General features: G+C 41.5%; 1 protein-coding gene across 1 annotated transcript in view; it reads right to left on the bottom strand.

Moving 5' to 3' along the window:
* Positions 1 to 22,010, bottom strand: part of LOC121278820 (chloride channel protein C-like) — a 320,150-nt gene that overhangs the window by 78,349 nt on the left and 219,791 nt on the right. The window lies entirely within an intron of this gene.

Consider the following 22,010-nt stretch of genomic DNA (forward strand, 5'->3'; position numbering starts at 1 on the left):
TTTCACATTCAAAACCTTGGGGAGGAGTGTTCGCAACTTCCCTATCACTACACACATACACAGTAACGAGGGAGATAGAAAAAAGAATTTTGCAACTATGGATAGTAACAGTACAAAAACTGCAGAAATAAATATTAGTTCACGTGATCTGCAGAGTCCAGAGTTAGAGTCCAATGATGAATTCTTTCACATAAGAGCTCAAGTTCAGCTGGCTAAAGACAGGAGTTATAGAGTTCACTTTACAATTGGTGCTGATACCGCATGATGAAGTAGGTACACAGAGACTGGGTTGGTTCAGCAGGAAATCTTCCAGCAGAGACAGGCTTCGAGGAGCAGGTTGTTGTTCTGCCTGGAGGTCTGCTTCTTGGTAGTTCACCAGTTGAATGGTAAACATCAGACTGCTTGTGGGGTTAAAAGTTAAAAGTGTCCAAGATGCCTGAGGCTTGGGTCATGTGATATGATCCATTAATGGTTAATTGCAGTTTAACAATCAGTTTCCGTGATTCTGGCCAGAATACTTTTGTTCCTCCTTAGGAGAGAGACAAGGTAGCTATTCGCATCTCTTCTGATATAACGAGTTTCAATTTCCCTCTTTTTTAACAGTTCAGGTTGGGGAGCCAGTTTGTCTGCACTTCCTCTGCTTTTATTGATTAAAAGGGGTCTGCATAATGAGATGTGAGATTCCACAGGCTGAGCAAGGAATTCTTTTGTTCTTATAACTCCTGATGGTAGCTCCCAGAACAACAGGCCAACTCTGTGCCCATGTGACTTGTTGAAGCCATCTTTTTTGGTTCAGCAGAAAGTCAATTTTTTTTAAATGGCAAAAGAATAAAGTTCTGGATTTCTTTTCATGTCATAGGGAATCCAACACATGTAAATACAGGCTGATACAAATAAAGAAAGGCTATATCAGAAACTGATACAGATAAAGACAGGCTGGATTTTAAACTGATGAAATCCAAAGACAGTCTGAATTAGAGATTGATACAGGTAAAGATAGGCTGTATCAGAGATTGACACAGGTATAGTCAGGCTGTATCAGAAATTGACAGAGGCTGTCCACCGGCAATATCAGCTCCAGGACATCACTACAGGAGTTCCTGAAGGTAGTGTCCTCGGCCCAACCATCTTCAGCTGCTTCATCAATGACTTTCCTTCATGTCCAAATGCAGCAAAACCTGTACAATATCCAGACTTGGGCTGACAAGTGGCAAGGTTACATTCGTGCCATGCAAGTGGCCAGGCAATGACTATCTCCAACAAAGAGAATCTAACCATCATCCCTTGACATTCAATAGCATTACCATCACTGAATCCCCCATTATCAATACCATGGGAGTTACCATTGACTAGAAACTGAACTGGACTAGCCATATAAATACTATGGCTGCAAGAGCAGGTCAGAGGCTGGGAATCCTGTGACTGGTAATTCACCTCCTGACTCCCCAAATCCTGTCCACCATCTACAGGACACAAGTCAGGAGTGTGAAGGAATACTCCCCACTTGCCTGGGTAAGTGCAGTTCTAACAACACTCAATAAGCTTGACACCATCCAGGACAAAGCAGCCCGCTTGATTGGCACTACATACACAAACATTCACTCCCTCCACCACCGATGCACAGTAGCAGTAGTGTGTCCCATCCATAAGGTGCACTACAGGAATTCACCAAGGCTCCTTAGACAGAACCTTCCAAACCCACAACCACAAACATCTAGAAGGACAAGGACAGCAGAAAGAAGGAAACACTACCGCCTGGAAATTCTCCTCCAAGTCACTCACCATCCTGACTTGGAAATATATCGCTGTTCCTTCAATGTCACTGGGTCAAAACCCTTCCTAACAGCACTGTGAGTGTACCTACATCACACAGACTGAAGCGGCTCAAGAAGGCAACTCACCACCACCTTCTCAAGGACAACTAGGGTTGGGCAATAAATGCTGGCCCAGCCAGTGAAGCCCAAATTCCATGAATGAATTTTAAAAATGATACAGGTTTTTAAAAAGGCTGTATCAGGAACCAATACAGGTAAAGACAAGCTGTATCAGTGATTGATACAGACAAAGACAGGTGGTATCAGAGAATGTCACAGCTAAAGAAAGACTATCAGATAGTGATACAGGAAAGACAGGCTATATCAGAGATTGACAATGGGTACAGACAGTCTATAATAGAGTATAATAAACACATGTTGTATCAGAGACTGATACAGGTAAAAAAAAGGACTATTTCAGAAACTGATACAGGTAAAGACAGACTGGATTAAAGATTGATACAAGTAAAGATAGACTGTAACAGAGATTGACACAGGTAAAGACAGACTACACACTGATTTACACAGTAAAGACAGGCTGTGTCCCAGATTGATAAAGTTAAAGACAAGCTGTATCAGAGATTGACACAGGTATGGACAGGCCATATCAGATTGGCACAGGCACACACAGGCTGTATCAGAGTTGACACAGGTAAAGACAGGTTTTATCAGAGATTGATACTTATAAAGAAAGCTTGTATCAGACATTTATGCAGGTAAAGACAGGCTGTGTCAGAGAATGACACAAGAACACAAAAACATAATAGGAGCAAGAGTAAATCGTATGGCCTGGCAAGCCTGCTCCACCATTCATTACATTCAGGGATTGATCTTGGGCTTCAACTCCACTTTCTCACCCAGACCCCATATCCCTTGATTCCGAGACTCCAAAATCTGTATATTCTGGTCTTAAATATATTCAATGTTGGTGAATCCACAATCCTCTGGGATAGAGAATTCCAAAAATTAACAACCCAATGATTGAAGTAATTCTCCTCATCTCAATCCTAAATGATTGTTCCCTTATCCTGAGAATGTTCCCCACTAACCCCCCAAAACCCTCCACCCCCACCCATGTTTTAGGTTCCCTGGTGAGCGGAAACCATCTCTCAGAACCTATTCTATCCAACCCTTTCACAATCATGTCCATTTAAATGAGATCACTTCTCATTCTTCTAAACTCCAAAGAATATAGGCCGAATTTACTCACCTGTTCATCACAAGACAGCCCCCTCTTCCCAGGGAACAATTTAGTGAACATTTGCTGTACCACCTCCAATGCAAATATATCCTTCCTTAAATATGGAGACCAAAACTGCACACATTATGTCAGGTGTGGTCTCACCAAAGCCCTGTACAGTATTAGCAAGACTTCTTTATTCCTGTACTCCAATCCTCTTCAATAAAGGCTAACATGCCATTTGCCTTCCTAATTGCCAGCTGTACCTATATGCTAACTTGCTGCATTCTTTGTACACCCAAGTCTCACTGAACATCAATATTTACATGTTTCACACCTTTTAAAAAAGGTGTTCCACTTTTCTATTCTTGTGACCAAAGTGAATAACTTCACACTTCCTCACATTATACTCCATTTGCTCTTTTGTTGCCCACTCACTTAACTTGCCTATTTCTCTTTGCACTCTCTCTGTGTCTTCCCCACAGCTTAGCTTTCTACCTAGCTTTGTATCATCAGCAACCTGGATGAGTTACTCTCAGGGTCTTCATCTAAGTCATTAATATAGATTGTAAATAGCTGAGGTCCCAGCACTGATCCTTGCAGCACCCCATGAATCACAGCCTGCCAACTCGAAAATGTCCCATTTATGCCCACTCTCTGCATTCTATCCATTAATCAATCATCGATCCATGCTAATATATTACCCCCAACTCCATGAGCCCTTATCTTGCCTACTAATCTTTTGTGTGGCACCTTATTAGATGCCTTTTGGAAATCCAGATATACTACATCTACTGGTTCCCCTTTATCTAAACTATTAGTTACATCCTCATAAAACTCCAATAAGTCTGCCAAGCAGGGTTTCCTTTTTGTAAAACCATGTTGAATTGTTCTAATCATACAGTAGTTTTCTAATTGCATTGTTAAGGTCTCCTTAATAATAGATTCCAGCATTTTCCCAATCACTGATATTAGGCTAACTGGCCCTGTTTCCTCTTACTCTCCTTTACAATCTGATGGGACCATTCTCAAATGTAAGGAATTTTGGAAAATCATAACTAGCACATCCACTATCTCTACAGCAATCTCTCTTAAGAACCCTAGGTGTAGGCCATCAGGACCTGGTTGTTAGTTGGATTTTAGTGCCTTAAATTTTCTTCAATACATTTTCTCTGCTGATATTAATTACCTTAATTTCCTCATTCTTTTTAGCCCCTAGGTTACTCTCTATTTCTGATTCTGTTTCTTGATGTACTCTATTTTTGTGGAACATTTTAAAAGTTTCCTATTGTTCATTGTAGAGTAAAGGACTAATTCTAACAATAATAATTCTAATAATAGCTATTGAGTATCTGTGTAAGGAGCTAAGTTATGGTGATGTCACCAGCTGAGAGAAGGTAAGTGTGAAGCACCTTAGAGAGTAGATCCAGCTATGCCTTGCCCTCGTTTAACCTTTGTAAGCAGTTAGTTTGTAAATAAATGCATTTTCAACAAAAGACCATTGTCTCCAGCATGATCTCTTCTGAGTAAAAAGCTAACAAATCCTGAGATAAAACCAAGATAATGGATGGTGGCAGCAGTGACTACACCCACAGAGGGTAGAAAATGGCAGGAAAATTGAAGCCCAGCAGCAGTGCAACGAAACACGTGAGGGACTTCTAGGTCAACCTAGCAACCACGTCAGAAATAACAAAATAACCAGGGCAGCCTAGTGATTGGCAAAACAAACAGTGTGGGAAAAGACAACTTCAAATCAGGGTGAGAAATGGCTACTACTTTGCCCCTACCCAAATCATTTCAAAGGCCAGAGAGCCCCAGACAGGCTGAGCAATAGCAAAATTGGCGAAGGCATTTTACCCAGTACTGCATGCCTCAGGCCTTGTGAGTAAAGAGATCAAAGATCAAGTTAATACTTTGTATACACTGTTGGGAGCATAGCAGATGACATACTGGCCAGATAGTGGAGTGAACGAAGAGACAGCTTCCTATGACGATGTCATCGGAGCCTTTGACTCATACTTGAGTCTTTGTAAAAGTATTGTCATTGAGAGGGTGAAATTTAATCAGGGCAGTCAAAACAGAGTGAAGGGATAGACTCATTCATCAATGAATTGTACTGCCTAACCGAAAATTGTGAGTACGGAACACTAAAAGACGACCTGATCAGAGATAGAAGAGTCATTGATGTTTTAGTTGAGAATCTCTCTGACTTCTTACAATCTTGGAAAGATTAAACTTTAAGCAAAGCTATACAACTGGCCAAACAGGCTGAAGAGTGAAAGCAGAATAAGGCTTTTGTCAGAGGTGTGAGGGAAATTTCCCAAGAACAGCTCAATGAAGTTGTTCAATCTGTTGTTTGTAAAACCAAAAATATAGCAAGGCAGCAACCAGGGAAACACCCTGAACAGGCGCCTACCACCATTTTCCAATGTCCCCACCAAGGCGGGAAGAAGGGCCCGCCCAAATGTGCAGTGCCATGGCTGTGGCAAGTTAGGCCATGTTAAAGTGGCCTCCTGTTCCAGGAAATCTGTGCTTACAAGACAGAAGGAACAATCTGTTAAAGGAACCTCCACTCAAGAAATTCAAGACTTTGACAGCCAGGAAATCATCTTCCTAGGGGAAATAAAGGAAAAGCAAAACCAGTATTGGAGTCTGACATTGACGTAAATGGGCATCTGACCAAACTAAAGCTAGACACCGGAGCTGGTGTCTCAGTGTTATCTGACAGAGCTTCATGGCTGAATAAAGTGACACTGCAACCGCCCTCTATTTAACTCCACAGGAGGATATTGCAGACTTTTCACTTCTCTTTGGGGACAGGTTAGAAGAAGCAGGAACGGGATGCACCAAGAAAAGCAGTGACCACCCACAAAATGATATTCTAGACTTTAATTTGCTCTTCCAGGAAAGGATGCAAGAGAATGAAGCTGCTGCGGAGGCAGATGATCTGTTGAAGAAGAGGTCCTGGACCTTTTTACCCTTTTTGACTCCAAAGCTAATGACCATGAAGCAGTTGCTGGCTCTTTTGAGGAGGATGATCCTTTTGTTGAAGAAGGTAAAAAGAGATGAATTTGTCTGCTTATTCCACTGAGCCCGCCAACAACATGCAATGACAATTGCAAGCAGCCAGCAAAAAGCTATCCAGGCAGAATGAAATATTAATTCCAATTTGGATCAAAACAATAGTGGAAGTTCAGTGGTTATTAATCCGTACAAATTTAAGCTAGAGCCCGCACTTGGATCTCACCAGCAAGCCATGGAGGCACTCAAGCTTTCTTTCAGGCAAGAAGCAGAGTCCCAGAATTCTACAGCTGAAGAGTACCTTAGAAAAACTTAGTCTAACTACATAAAAGAAAAGGCTGAACTAAAAAGCCAGCCATTAGCAGTCCACAGCATTAGGGTTAGCCACAGGGTTAGATTTGCACTTTAGAAATGGTGCAACAAAAGAAAGTGAACATATTGCAAAACAGCAGCATCTAAATCTGCAGCGGAGCAGCCTAACGCTGAAGCAAGCATGAAGCAATACCTCACTACCAGTAGAGTAATAGGGAAGTCCTCCTTTCCTTGTCTCCAACAGTATCTTCAGGATGTTGTTCGTTCTTCTTTTCAGTTACCAGATTCACTCCTCGCTCAGATATTGAATGCGACTCTTATCGTCACTGGAGCGGTGAATGATACAGCAGCAAAATTCTCCATAGGAGATGAAAGTGCTTCATTTTGTCAAGCTGGTGATTTCACCTTTCCCCAGTGTGCACCACAGAAGAAGATGAAAGAATTTCAGTTCATTGTTTTCCTTTTCAAAGGGTCGTAACCATTCAACTCCTGGAGGGTTCTCTCTTGAATCAGTTTTTCCCTGATTGATCTTTACACTCAGATCATCAGAACAGGAGCCAGCTGCTATGAGAAGCTGCTATCCCACTCTACCAATATGTTTGCCTTCCAAGGAGACGGTGAGAGAACACTGTTGGAGATTGATACTTTTGGTGAAAGTGACTTGGAGTGGGGTTGGAGGGGTGAGTAGGAGTTGGCTGGAAACTGTAAACAGTACATGAGGTTAACAGTTTGTGGGAAAAGTGAACTTGGGGAAGATGTAAAGGGTTAACTAATAATAGCTACTGAGCATGTGCATAAGGAGCTATGTCATGGTGATATCGCTCACTGATAGAAGATGAATGTGAAGCATATTAGAGATTAGTTCCAGCTATGCCTCATTCTTGTTTAATCTTTGTAAATAAATGTGGTTTCAACAAAAGACCATTGTCTCCAGAAAGATCTCTTCTAGAGTAAGAAACTAAAGAATTCCAAGATAAAACCATGATAACAGATGCATTTATATTTTTAGGGGGGTTGGGGTGATTGTGGTGTAGTGGCGATGTCACTGCACTAGTTAGTAATCCAGAGACCTGGGCTAATGGTCTGGGGATGTGTGTTCCATGGCAGCTGGTGGAATTTAAATTCTATTAATAAATCTGGAATATAGATCCTGAGAGGACTTGAGAGGGTAGATGTGGAAAGGATGTTTCCACATGTAGGAGAATCTGGAACTAAGGACCACTGTTTAAAAATAAGTAGTCGCCTATTTAAAACAGAGATGAGGTGAAATTTTTTTCTCTCAAAGGGGCGTGAGACTTTGGAACTCTCTTCCTGAAAAGGCGGTGGAAGCAGAGTCTTTGGTTATTTTTAAGACAGAGGTAGTTAGATTCTTGGTAAGCAAGGGGGTGATAGGTTATTGGGGATAGATTGGATGCAGATTTGAGATTACTATCAGATCAGCCATGATTTTAATAAATGGCAGAGCTGGCTCAAGGGGCTGAATGGCCTACTGCTCCTTGTTCTTATGTTCTTATATAAAGTCTAAGTAATGGTGACCATGAAACTGTCACTGATTGTTGTTAAAAACCCTTTCAGTTCACAATTTTAATGGAGGAACCTGCCATCCTTACCAATCTTGTGATTCCAGACCCACTGCAATGTGGTTGACACTTAACTGCCCTCTGAAATGGCTTAGCAGGCCATTCAGTTCAAGGGCAATTAAGGATAGGCAACAAATGCTGGACTTGCCAGCAATGCCCATGTCCCATGAAAGAATAAAGAAAAAAAATTAAAACTAAACCATTTACCTCCACGTAAGCCACTAGCTCAACTATCTTATTTCAGATGCTTTGTGCATTCAGATGAGAAATTTTGATTTCATTTTTTGCTTCTATTCTCTGTAATGACTGTATTCACTAATGCCCAATTTTTGTTAAGCTCACTGTCCCTTCGTGACCCACTCTAGTGGTCCTTACCCACACTGCTACACTGTCCTGTTGCATGAAGCTTTCCCTTTAGATTTCTAAATCTTTCTTCACCTGCACCCTTACCCTTTCTCTGTTAATTCAAAAACTTTTCCACAGCACTAGACACATTTAAAGACAGGCTCCATCAGAAATTCACACATATACCAGAAAATACAGCTAAAGACAAGTTATGTCAGAGATCACAGGTAAAGACAGGCTGTATCAGAAATTGACATATGCAAAGACAGGCTGTATCAAAGATTGAAAGGGGTAAAGACAGGATGTATCAAAGATTGACAGGGGTAAAGACAGGCTGTATCAGATATTGACAGTGGTAAAGACAGGCTGTATCAGAGATTGACAGTGGTAAAGACAGGCTGTATCAGAGATTGACATAAGAAAAGACAGACTGTAGCAGAGATTCACATAGGAAAAGACAGGCTGTAACAGAGATTGACACAGGTAAATACAGGCTGTGTTAGAGAGTGAGATAAGTAAAGGCAGGCTGTACCAGAGATTGACACGGGTAAAGACAAGCTATATCAGAGATTGACAGAAGTAAAGACAGGCTATATTAGAGATTGACATAGGTAAAGACAAGCTGTATCAGAGAATGACATGGGGAAATTCAGGCTGTACCAGAGATTGACATAAGGAAAGTCAGGCAGTATCAGAGTTTAACATGGATAAAGACAGGCTTTATCAGAGATTGACACGGGTAAAGAAATGCTGTATCAGAAATTGACATAAGTAAAGACAGGCTGTCAGAGATTGACATAGGTAAAGGCAGGCTGTGTCAGAGATTGGCGCGGGTAAAAACAGGCTGTGTCAGAGAATGACATAAGTAAAGACAGGCTGCATCAGAGATTGACATGGGTAAAGACAGGCTGTATCAGAGATTCACATATGTAAAGAAAGGCAGCGTCAGAGAATGACAGGGGTAAAGACAGGCTGTATCAGAGATTGACATATGTAAAGACAGGCTGTGTCAGAGAGTGACAGGCGTAAGACAGGCTGTATCAGAGATAAACACATGTAGCAGATAATACAAGTAAAGACAGGCGATGTCAGAGATCAACACAAGTAAAGACAGGCTGTGTCAGAGATTGACACGGGTAATGAGAGTCTGTATCAGAGAGTGACACGGGTAAAGACAGGCTATATCAGAGATTGACATAAGTAAAGACAAGCTGTATCAGAGATTGACATAGGTAATGACAGGCTGTATCAGAGATTGACATAGGTAAAGACAAGCTGTAACAGAGATTGACATAGGTACCGACAGGCCGTATCAGGGATTGACACAGGTCAAGACAGGCTGTATCAGAGATTGACATAAGTAAAGACAGGCTGTATTGGATATTGACATAAGTAAAGACAGGCTGGATCAGAGATCAACACAGGTAAAGAAAGGCTGTATCAGAGATTGACATATGTAAAGACAGACTGTGTCAGAGATTGACAGGGTGTAAAGACAGACTGTATCAGAGATAAACACATGTACAAGATAATACAAGTAAAGACAGGCTATGTCAGAGATCAACGCAGGTAAAGACAGGCTGTGTCAGAGATTGACATAAGTAAAGATAGGCTGTATCAGAGGTTGACATAGGGAACAACAGGCTGTATCAGAGATTGACACGAGTAAAGACAAGCTGTCCCAGAGATTCACATAAGTAAAGACAGGCGATATCAGAGATTGACATGGGTAAAGACAGGCTGTATTAGAGAATGACATAAGTAAACACAGGCGACATCAGAGAATTACATAAGTAAAGACAGGCTGAATCAGAGATTGACACAGATAAAGACAGGAGCTATCAGAAATCGACACGTGGAAGCAAAGGATGTGTGAGCGATTGACATAAGTAAAGACTGGCTGTCAGAGATTGACATAAGTAAAGTCAGGCTGTGTCAGAGATTGACACGAGTAAAGACAGGCTGAATTGGTTATTGACATAGGTAACGACAGGCTGTATCAGAGTTTGACATAAGTAAAGACAGGCTGTCATAGATTGACACAGGTCAAGACAGGCTGTATCAGAGATTGACATCAGTAAAGACAGGCTGTATTGGATATTGGCATAAGTAAGGACAGGCTGGATCAGAGATCAACACAGGTAAAGATAGCTGTATCAGAGATTGACATATGTAAAGACAGGCTGTCTCAGGGATTGACGGGGTAAAGACAGACTGTTTCAGAGATAAACACATGTACAAGATAATACAAGTAAAGACAGGCTATGTCAGAGACCAACACAGGTATAGACAGGCTGTGTCAGAGATTGACATAAGTAAAGACAGGCTGTGTCAGAGGATGACATAGGTAACGACAGGCTGTATCAGAGATTGACAAGGGTAAAGAAAGTCTGTGTCAGAGATTGACATAAGTAAAGACAGGCTGTCAGAGATTGACATAGGTAAAGTCAGGCTGTGTCAGAGATTGACGTAGGTAAAACAGGCTGTATCGGAGATTGACATGGGTAAAGACAGGCTGTATCAGAGATTGACATGAGTAAACACAAGCTGTAGCAGAGATTGACACGGATACAGACAGACTGTGACAGAGATTGACATAAGTAAAGACAGGCTGTTGCAGAGATTGACATGGGTAAACACAGGAAGTATCAGAGATTCACATGGGTAAAAAAAGGTTGTACTTGAGATTGACATCAGTAAAGGCTGTACCAGAGATTGACATAAGTAAAGACAGGCTGTCAGAGATTAACAAAAGTAAAGACAGGCTGTATCAGCGATTGACATAGGTGTCGACAGGCTGTATAATAGATTGACACGGGTAAAGACAGGCTGTATCAGAGATTGACATGGGTAAAGATAGGCTGTGTCAAGAATTGACATAAGTAAGGACAGGCTGTCAGAGATTAGCATAAGTAAAGACAGGCTGTCAGAGATTGACACAGGTCAAGACTGGCTGTATTGGATATTGACATAAGTAAAGACAGGTTGGATCATAGATCAACACAGGTAAAGATAGGCTGTATCAGAGATTGACATATGTAAAGACAGACTGTGTCAGGGATTGACAGGGGTAAAGACAGACTGTTTCAGAGATAAACACATGTACAAGATAATATAAGTAAAGACAGACTATGTCAGAGATCAACACAGGTAAAGACAGGCTGTGTCAGAGATTGACATAAGTAAAAATAGGCTGCATCAGAGGTTGACATAGGTAACAACAGACTGTATCAGAGAATGACAAGGGTAAAGACAGGCTGTATCAGAGATTGACACGGGTAAAGACAGGCTGTATCGAATATTGACATAAGTAAAGACAGGCAGGATCAGAGATGAACACAGGTAAAGAAAGGCTGTATCAGAGATTGACATAGGTAAAGACAGGCAGTATCAGAGATTGACATAAGTAAAGACAGGCTGTATCAGAGATTGACATAAGTAAAGGACAGGCTGTATCAGAAATTGACAGGGTAAAAACAGGCTATAGCAGAGAATGAAAACTTAAAGACAGGCTGTATCAGAGATTGACATGGGTAAAGACAGGCTGTGTTGGAGATTCACATATGTAAAGAAAGGCAGCATCAGAGAATGACAGGTGTAAAGACAGGCTGTGTTGGAGATTCACATATGTAAAGAAAGGCAGCATCAGAGAATGACAGGGGTAAAGACAGGCTGTATCAGAGATTGTCATAAGTAAAGACAGGCTGTATCAGATATTGACATAAGTAAAGACAGGCTGGATCAGAGATCAACACAGGTAAAGACAGGCTGTATCAGAGATTGACATATGTAAAGACAGGCTGTGTTGGAGATTCACATATGTAAAGAAAGGCAGCATCAGAGAATGACAGGGGTAAAGACAGGCTGTGTTGGAGATTCACATATGTAAAGAACGGCAGCATCAGAGAATGACAGGGGTAAAGACAGGCTGTATCAGAGATTGACATAAGTAAAGACAGGCTGTATCAGATATTGACATAAGTAAAGACAGGCTGGATCAGAGATCAACACAGGTAAAGACAGGCTGTGTCAGAGATTGACAGGGCTAAGACAGGCTGTATCAGAGATAAAGATATGTGGCAGATAATACAAGTAAAGACAGGCAATGTCAGCGATCAACACAGGTAAAGACAGGCTGTGTCAGAGATTGACATATGTAAAGAAAGGCTATATCAGAGATTGACATGGGTAAAGACAGGCTGTGTCAGAGATTGACATGGGTAAGGACAGTCTGTATCACAGATTGACACAGGTAAAGACAGGCTATATCAGAGATTGACATAAGTAAAGACAAGCTGTATCAGAGTTTGACATTTGTAATGACAGGCTGTATCAGAGACTGACATAGGTAAAGACAAGCTGTATCAGAGATTGACATAAGTAAAGACAGGCTGTATTGGATATTGACATAAGTAAAGACAGGCTGGATCAGAGATCAAAACAGGTAAAGATAGCTATATCAGAGATTGACATATGTAAAGACAGGCTGTGTCAGGGACTGACAGGGTTAAAGACAGACTGTATCAGAGATAAACACATGTACAAGATAATACAAGTAAAGACAGGCTATGTCAGAGATCAACACAGGTAAAGAAAGACTGTGTCAGAGATTGACGTAGGTAAAACCAGGCTGTGTCAGAGATTGAAGTAGGTAAAGACAGGCTGTATCAGAGATTGACACGAGTAAAGACAAGCTGTCCCAGAGATTCACATAAGTAAAGACAGGCGATATCAGAGATTGACACGGGTAAAGACAGGCTGTATCAGAGACTGACACGGATACAGACAGATTGTGTCATAGATTGACATAAGAGAAAACAGGCTGTATCAGAGATTGATATAAGAAAAGACAGGCTGTATCAGTGGTTGACATAAGGAAACACAGGCGACATCAGAGAATTACATAAGTAAAAACAGGCTGTATTGGATATTGACAAAAGTAAAGACAGGCTGGATCAGAGATCAACACAGGTAAAGATAGCTGTATCAGAGATTGACATAAGTAAAGACAGGCTGTGTCAGAGGTTGACATAGGTAACGACAGGCTGTATCAGAGATTGACAACGGAAAAGAAAGGCTGTGTCAGAGACTGACATAAGTAAAGACAGGCTGTCAGAGATTGACATAGGTAAAGTCAGGTTGTGTCAGAGATTGATGTAGGTAAAACAGGCTGTATCGGAGATTGTCATGGGTAAAGACAGGCTGTATCAGAGATTGACACGAGTAAACAAAGGCTGTAGCAGAGATTGACACGGATACAGATAGACTGTGACAGAGATTGACATAAGTAAAGACAGGCTGTTGCAGAGATTGACATGGGTAAAGACAGGAAGTATCAGAGATTCACACAGGTAAATAAAGGTTGTACTTGAGATTGACATCAGTAAAGGCTGTACCAGAGATTGACATAACTAAAGACAGGCTGTCAGAGATTAACAAAAGTAAAAACAGGCTGTCTCAGGGATTCGCAGGGTAAAGACAGGCTGTATCAGAGATTGACAGAAGTAAACACAGGCTATCAGAGATTGGCATAAGTAAAGACAGGCTGTATCAGAGATTGACATAGGTGTCAACCTGCTGTATCAGAGATTGACACGGGTAAAGAAAGGTTGTGTCAGAGGATGACATAGGTAACGACAGGCTGTATCAGAGATTGACAAGGGTAAAGAAAGGCTGTGTCAGAGATTGGCATAAGTAAAGACAGGCTGTGTCAGAGATTGACGTAGGTAAAGACAGGCTCTATCAGAGATTGACATGGGTAAAGACAGGCTGAATCAGAGATTGTCACGAGTAAAGACAAGCTGTCCCAGAGATGCACATAAGTAAAGACAGGCGATATCAGAGATTGACATGGGTAAAGACAGGCTGTATCAGAGATTGACATAAGTAAACACAGGCGACATCAGAGAATTACATAAGTAAAGACAGGCTGAATCAGAGATTGGCATAAGTAAAGACAGGCTGTATCAGAGATTGACATAGGTGTCAACCTGCTGTATCAGAGATTGACACGGGTAAAGAAAGGCTGTGTCAGAGGATGACATAGGTAACGACAGGCTGTATCAGAGATTGACAAGGGTAAAGAAAGGCTGTGTCAGAGATTGGCATAAGTAAAGACAGGCTGTCAGAGATTGACATAGGTAAAATCAGGCTGTGTCAGAGATTGACTTAGGTAAAGACAGGCTCTATCAGAGATTGACATGGGTAAAGACAGGCTGAATCAGAGATTGTCACGAGTAAAGACAAGCTGTCCCAGAGATGCACATAAGTAAAGACAGGCGATATCAGAGATTGACATGGGTAAAGACAGGCTGTATCAGAGATTGACATAAGTAAACACAGGCGACATCAGAGAATTACATAAGTAAAGACAGGCTGAATCAGAGATTGACACAGGTAAAGACAGGAGGTATCAGAAATCGACACGTGGAAACAAAGGCTGTGTGAGCAATTGACATAAGTAAAGACTGGCTGTCAGAGATTGACATAAGTAACGTCAGGCTGTGTCAGAGATTGACACAAGTAAAGACAGGCTGTATTGGTTATTGACATAGGTAACGACAGGCTGTATCAGAGTTTGACATAAGTAAAGACAGGCTGTCAAAGATTGACACAGGTCAAGACAGGCTGTATCAGAGATTGACATAAGTAAAGAAAGGCTGTGTCAGAGATTGACGTAGGTAAAACAGGCTGTATCGAGATTGACACGGGTAAAGACAGGCTGTATGGGAGATCGACATAAGTAAAGACAGGCTGTATCAAGAATTGACATAAGTAAGGAGAGGATGTATCAGGGATTCGCAGGGTAAAGACAGGCTGTATCAGAGATTGACATAAGTAAAGACAGGCTGTCAGAGATTGGCATAAGTAAAGACAGGCTGTATCAGAGATTGACATAGGTGTCAACCGGCTGTATCAGAGATTGCCACGAGTAAAGAAAGGCAGCGTCAGAGATTGACATAAATAGAGACAGGCTGTCAGAGATTGACATAGGTATAGTCAGGCTGTGTCAGCGATTGACACGGGTAAAGACACATTGTACCGGTGATTGACATAGGTAAAGAAAGGCTGTATTGGAGATTGACATAAGTTAAGAAAGGCTGTATCAAGAACTGATATAAGTAAGGAGAGGCTGTATCAGAGATTGGCAGGGCAAAGACAGGCTGTAGCAGAGATTGACATGGGTAAAGAAAGCTTATATCAGAGATTGACACGGGTAAAGACAGTCTGTGTCAGAGATTGACATAAGAAAAGACAGGCTGTATGAGAAATTGACCCGGGTAAAGAAAGGCTGTGTGATAGATTGACATAAGTAAAGAATGGCTGTCAGAGATTGACATAGGTAAAGTCAGGCTGTGTCACAGATTGACACGGCTAAAGACAGCCTGTATCAGAGACTGACATAAGTAAAGACAGGCTGTATTGGATATTGACATAAGTAACGACAGGCTGGATCAGAGATCGACACTGGTAAATACAGGCTGTATCAGAGATTAACAAATGTAAAGACAGGCTGTGTCAGAGATTGTCAGGGGTAAAGACAGGCTGTATAAGAGATAAACACATGTACCAGATAATACAAGTAAAAACAGGCTATGTCAGAGAACAACATGGGTAAAGACAAGCTGTGTCAGAGATTGACATAAGTAAAGACAGGCTGTATCAGAGGATGACATGGGTAACGACAGGCTTTTTCAGAGGTTGACAAGGGTAAGGAAAGGCTGTGTCAGAGATTAACATGAGTAAAGACAGGCTGTCAGAGATTGACATAGGTAAAGTCAGGCTGTGTCAGAGATTGACATAAGAAAAGACAGGCTGTATCAGGCGACATCATGGAATTACATAAGAAAAGACAGCTGTATCAGAGATTGACACAAGTAAAGACAGACTGTATCAGAAATTGATTGACACGAGTAAACTCAGGCTGTAGCAGAGATTGACACGGATACAGACAGACTGTGACAGAGATTGACATAAGTAAAGACCAGCTGTTGCAGAGATTGACATGGGTAAAGACAGGAAGTATCAGAGATTCACACGGGTAAAAAAAGGTTGTACTTGAAATTGACATCAGTAAAGGCTGTACCAGAGATTGACATAAGTAAAGACAGGCTGTCAGAGATTAACATAAGTAAAGACAGGCTGTATCAGCGATTGACATTGGTGTCGACTGGCTGTATCAGAGATCGACACGGGTAAAGACAGGCTTTTTCAGAAATCGACACGCGGAAAGAAAGGCTGTGTGAGTGATTGACATAAGTAAAGACTGGCTGCGAGAGATTGACATAAGTAAAGTCAGGCTGTGTCAAAGATTGACACGAGTAAAGAAAGGCTGTATTGATTATTGACATAGGTAACTACAGGTTATATCAGAGTTTGACATAAGTAAAGACAGGCTGTCAGAGATTGACACAGGTCAAGACATGCTGTATTGGATATTGACATAAGTAAAGACAGGCTGGATCAGAGATCAACACAGGTAAAGATAGGCTGTATCAGAGATTGCCATATGTAAAGACAGACTGTGTCAGGTATTGACAGGGGTAAAGACAGACTGTTTCAGAGATAAACACATGTACAAGATAATACAAGTAAAGACAGGCTATGTCAGAGATCAACACAGGTAAAGAAAGGCTGTGTCAGAGATTGACATAAATAAAGACAGGCTGTATCAGAGGTTGACATAGGTAACAACAGGCTGCATCAGAGATTGACAAGGGGAAAGAAAGGCTGTGTCAGAGATTGACATAAGTAAAGACAGGCTGTCAGAGATTGACATAGGTAAAGTCAGGCTGTGTCAGAGATTGACTTAGGTAAAACAGGCTGCATCGGAGATTGACATGGGTAAAGACAGGCTGTATCAGAGATTGACACGAGTAAACTCAGGCTGTAGCAGAGATTGACACGGATACAGACAGACTGTGACAGAGATTGACATAAGTAAAGACCAGCTGTTGCAGAGGTTGACATGGGTAAAGACAGCAAGTATCAGAGATTCACACGGGTAAAGAAAGGTTGTACTTGAACTTGATATCAGTAAAGGCTGTACCAGAGATTGACATAAGTAAAGACAGGCTGTCAGTGATTAACATAAGTAAAGACAGGCTGTATCAGAGATTGACATAAGTAAAGACAGGCTGTATCAGAGATTGACAAGGGTAAAGAAAGGCTGTGTCAGAGATTGACATAAGTAAAGACAGGCTGTCAGAGATTGACATAGGTAAAGTCAGGCTGTGTCAGAGATTGACGTAGGTAAAACAGGCTGTATCGGAGATTGACATGGGTAAAGACAGGCTGTATCAGAGATTGACATGAGTAAACATAGGCTGTAACAGAGATTGACATGGATACAGACAGACTGTGACCGAGATTGACATAAGTAAAGACAGGCTGTTGCAGAGATTGACATGGGTAAAGTCAGGAAGTATCAGAGATTCACACGGGTTAAAAAAGGTTGTACTTGAGATTGACATCAGTAAAGGCTGTACCAGAGATTGACATAAGTAAAGACAGGCTGTCAGAGATTAACAAAAGTAAAGACAGGCTGTCTGAGGAATTCGCAGGGTAAAGACAGCCTGTATCAGAGATTGACATAAGTAAAGACAGGCTGTCAGAGATTGACACAGGTCAAGACAGGCTGTATCAAAGATTGACATAAGTAAAGACAGGCTGTATTGGATATTGACATAAGTAAAGGCAGGCTGGATCAGCGATCAACACAGGTAATGACAGGCTGTATCAGAGATTGACAACAGTAAAGAAAGGCTGTGTCAGTGATTGACGTAAGTAAAGACAGGCTGTCAGAGATTGACATAGGTAAAGTCAGGCTGTGTCAGAGATTGATGTAGGTAAAACAGGCTGTATCGGTGATTGACATGGGTAAAGAAAGGCAGTATCAGAGATTGACAAGAGTAAACACAGGCTGTAGCAGAGATTGACACGGATACAGACAGACTGTGAAAGAGATTGACATAAGTAAAGAGAGGCTGTTGCAGAGATTGACATGGGTAAAGACAGGAAGTTTCAGAGATTCACACGGGTAAAAAAAGGTTGTACTTGAGATTGACATTAGTAAAGGCTGTCCCAGAGATTGACATAAGTAAAGACAGGCTGTCAGAGATTAACATAAGTAACGACAGGCTGTATCAAAGATTGACATAGGTGTCGACTGGCTGTATCAGAGATTGACACGGGTAAAGACAGGCTGTATTGGAGATTGACATAAGTAAAGACAGGCTGTATCAAGAACTGACATAAGAAGGGACAGGATGTATCAGGGATTCGCAAGGTAAAGACAAGATGTATCAGAGATTGACAAAAGTAAAGACAGGCTGTCAGAGATTGACATAAGTAAAGACAGGCAGTCAGAGAGTGACATAAGTAAAGACAGGCTCTATCAGAGATTGACAAAAGTAAAGACAGGCTGTATCAGAAATTGATACGCGGAAATAAAGGCTGTGTGAGCGATTGACATAAGAAAAGAGTGGCAGTCAGAAATTGACATAGGTAAAATCAGGCTGTGTCAGAGATTGACATAGGTAAAGAAAGGCTATATTGGAGATTGACATAAGTAAAGACAGGCTGTCAGAGATTGACATAGGTAAAGTCAGTCTGTGTCAGAGATTGACGTAGGTAAAACAGGCAGTATCGGAGATTGACATGGTTAAAGACAGGCAGTATCAGAGATTGACACGAGTAAACACAGGCTCTGTCAGAGATTGACACGGGTAAAGAAAGGCTGTGTCAGAGATTGACATAAGTAAAGACAGGCTGTCAGAGATTGACATAGGTATAGTCAGGCTGTGTCAGAGATTGACATGGGTAAAGACACACTGTATCAGTGATTGACATAGGTAAAGACAGGCTGTATTGGATATTGACATAAGGAAAGAAAGGCTGTATCAAGAACTGACATAAGTAAGGAGAGGCTGTATCAGAGATTGGCAGGGTAAAGACAGGCTGTAGCAGAGATTGACATGGGAAAAGACAGGCTGTATCAGAGATTGAGACAGGTAAAGACAGTCCGTGTCAGAGATTGACATAAGAAAAGACAGGCTGTATGAGAAATTGACCGGGGTAAAGAAAGGTTGTATGAGAGATTGACATAAGTAAAGACTGGCTGTCAGAGATTGACATAGGTAAAGTCAAGCTGTGTCACAGATTGACACGGGTAAAGACAGCCTGCATCAGAGAATGACATAAGTAAAGACAGGCTGTCAGAGATTAACAAAATTAAAGACAGGCTTTATCAGGGATTCGAAGGGTAAAGACAGGCTGTGTCAGAGATTGACATAAGTAAAGACAGGCTGCGTCAGAGGATGACATAGGAAACGACAGGCTGTATCAGAGATTGACAAGGGTAAAGAAAGGCTGTGTCAGAGATTGACATCAGTAAAGACAGGCTGTCAGCGATTGACATAGGTGAAGTCAGGCTGTGTCAGAGATTGACGTAGGTAAAGACAGGCTGTATCAGAGATTGACATGGGTAAAGACAGGCTGTATCAGAGATTGACACTGATAAAGACAAATTGTGTCAGAGATTGACATAAGAAAAAACAGGCTGTATCAGAGCATGACATAAGTAAAGACAAGCTGTCAGAGATTAACACAGGTCAAGACAGGCTTTATCAGAGATTGACATATGTAAAGACAGGCTGTATTGGATATTGACATAAGTAAGGACAGGCTGGATCAGAGATCAACACAGGTAAAGACAGGCTGTATCAGAGATTGACATATGTAAAGACAGACTGTGTCAGGGATTGACAGGGGTAAAGACAGACTGTATCAGAGATAAACACATGTACAAGATAATACAAGTAAAGACAGGCTATGTCAGAGATCAACACAAGTAAAGACAGGCTGTGTCAGAGATTGACACAAGTAAAGATAGGCTGTATCAGAGGTTGACATAGGTAACAACAGGCTGCATCAGATTTGACAAGTGTAAAGAAAGGCTGTGTCAGAGATTGACATAAGTAAAGACAGGCTGTCAGAGATTGACATAGGTAAAGTCAGGCTGTGTCAGAGATTGACATAGGTAAAACAGGCTGTATCAGAGATTGACATGGGTAAAGACAGGCAGTACCAGAGATTGACACGAGTAAACACAGGCTCTATCATAGATTGACACAAGTAAAGACAGGCTGTATCAGAAATTGATATGCGGAAATAAAGGCTTTGTGAGCGATTGACATAAGAAAAGAGTGGCTGTCAGAGATTGACATAGGTAAAGTCAGGCTGTGTCAGAGATTGATGTAGGTAAAACAGTCTGTATCGGTGATTGACATGGGTAAAGAAAGGCTGTGTCAGAGATTGACATCAGTAAAGACAGGCTGTCAGAGACTGACATAGGTGAAGTCAGGCTGTGTCAGAGATTGACGTAGGTAAAGACAGGCTGTATCAGAGATTGACATGGGTAAAGACAGGCTGTATCAGAGATTGACACTGATACAGACAAATTGTGCCAGAGATTGACATAAGAAAAAACAGGCTGTATCAGAGATTGACATGGGTAAAGACAGGCAGTACCAGAGATTGACACGAGTAAACACAGGCTCTATCATAGATTGACACAAGTAAAGACAGGCTGTATCAGAAATTGATATGCGGAAATAAAGGCTTTGTGAGCGATTGACATAAGAAAAGAGTGGCTGTCAGAGATTGACATAGGTAAAGTCAGGCTGTGTCAGAGATTGACATAGGTAAAGAAAGGCTGTATTGGAGATTGACATAAGTAAAGACAGGCTGTCAGAGATTGACATAGGGAAAGTCAGTCTGTGTCAGAGATTGACGTAGGTAAAACAGGCTGTATCGGAGATTGACATGGTTAAAGACAGGCAGTATCAGAGATTGACACGAGTAAACACAGGCTCTGTCAGAGATTGACACGAGTAAAGAAAGGCTGTGTCAGAGATTGACATAAGTAAAGACAGGCTGTCAGAGATTGACATAGGTATAGTCAGGCTGTGTCAGAGATTGACACGGGTAAAGACACACTGTATCAGTGATTGACATAGGTAAAGACAGGCTGTATTGGATATTGACATAAGGAAAGAAAGGCTGTATCAAGAACTGACATAAGTAAGGAGAGGCTGTATCAGAGATTGGCAGGGTAAAGACAGGCTGTAGCAGAGATTGACATGGGAAAAGACAGGCTGTATCAGAGATTGAGACAGGTAAAGACAGTCCGTGTCAGAGATTGACATAAGAAAAGACAGGCTGTATGAGAAATTGACCGGGGTAAAGAAAGGTTGTATGAGAGATTGACATAAGTAAAGACTGGCTGTCAGAGATTGACATAGGTAAAGTCAAGCTGTGTCACAGATTGACACGGGTAAAGACAGCCTGCATCAGAGAATGACATAAGTAAAGACAGGCTGTCAGAGATTAACAAAAGTAAAGACAGGCTTTATCAGGGATTCGAAGGGTAAAGACAGGCTATGTGAGAGATTGACATAAGTAAAGACAGGCTGCGTCAGAGGATGACATAGGAAACGACAGGCTGTATCAGAGATTGACAAGGGTAAAGAAAGGCTGTGTCAGAGATTGACATCAGTAAAGACAGGCTGTCAGAGATTGACATAGGTGAAGTCAGGCTGTGTCAAAGATTGACGTAGGTAAAGACAGGCTGTATCAGAGATTGACATGGGTAAAGACAGGCTGTATCAGAGATTGACACTGATAAAGACAAATTGTGTCAGAGATTGACATAAGAAAAAACAGGCTGTATCAGAGCATGACATAAGTAAAGACAAG

The sequence above is a fragment of the Carcharodon carcharias genome, chromosome 6, assembly GCF_017639515.1.
Source record: "Carcharodon carcharias isolate sCarCar2 chromosome 6, sCarCar2.pri, whole genome shotgun sequence".
NCBI lineage: Eukaryota > Metazoa > Chordata > Chondrichthyes > Lamniformes > Lamnidae > Carcharodon > Carcharodon carcharias.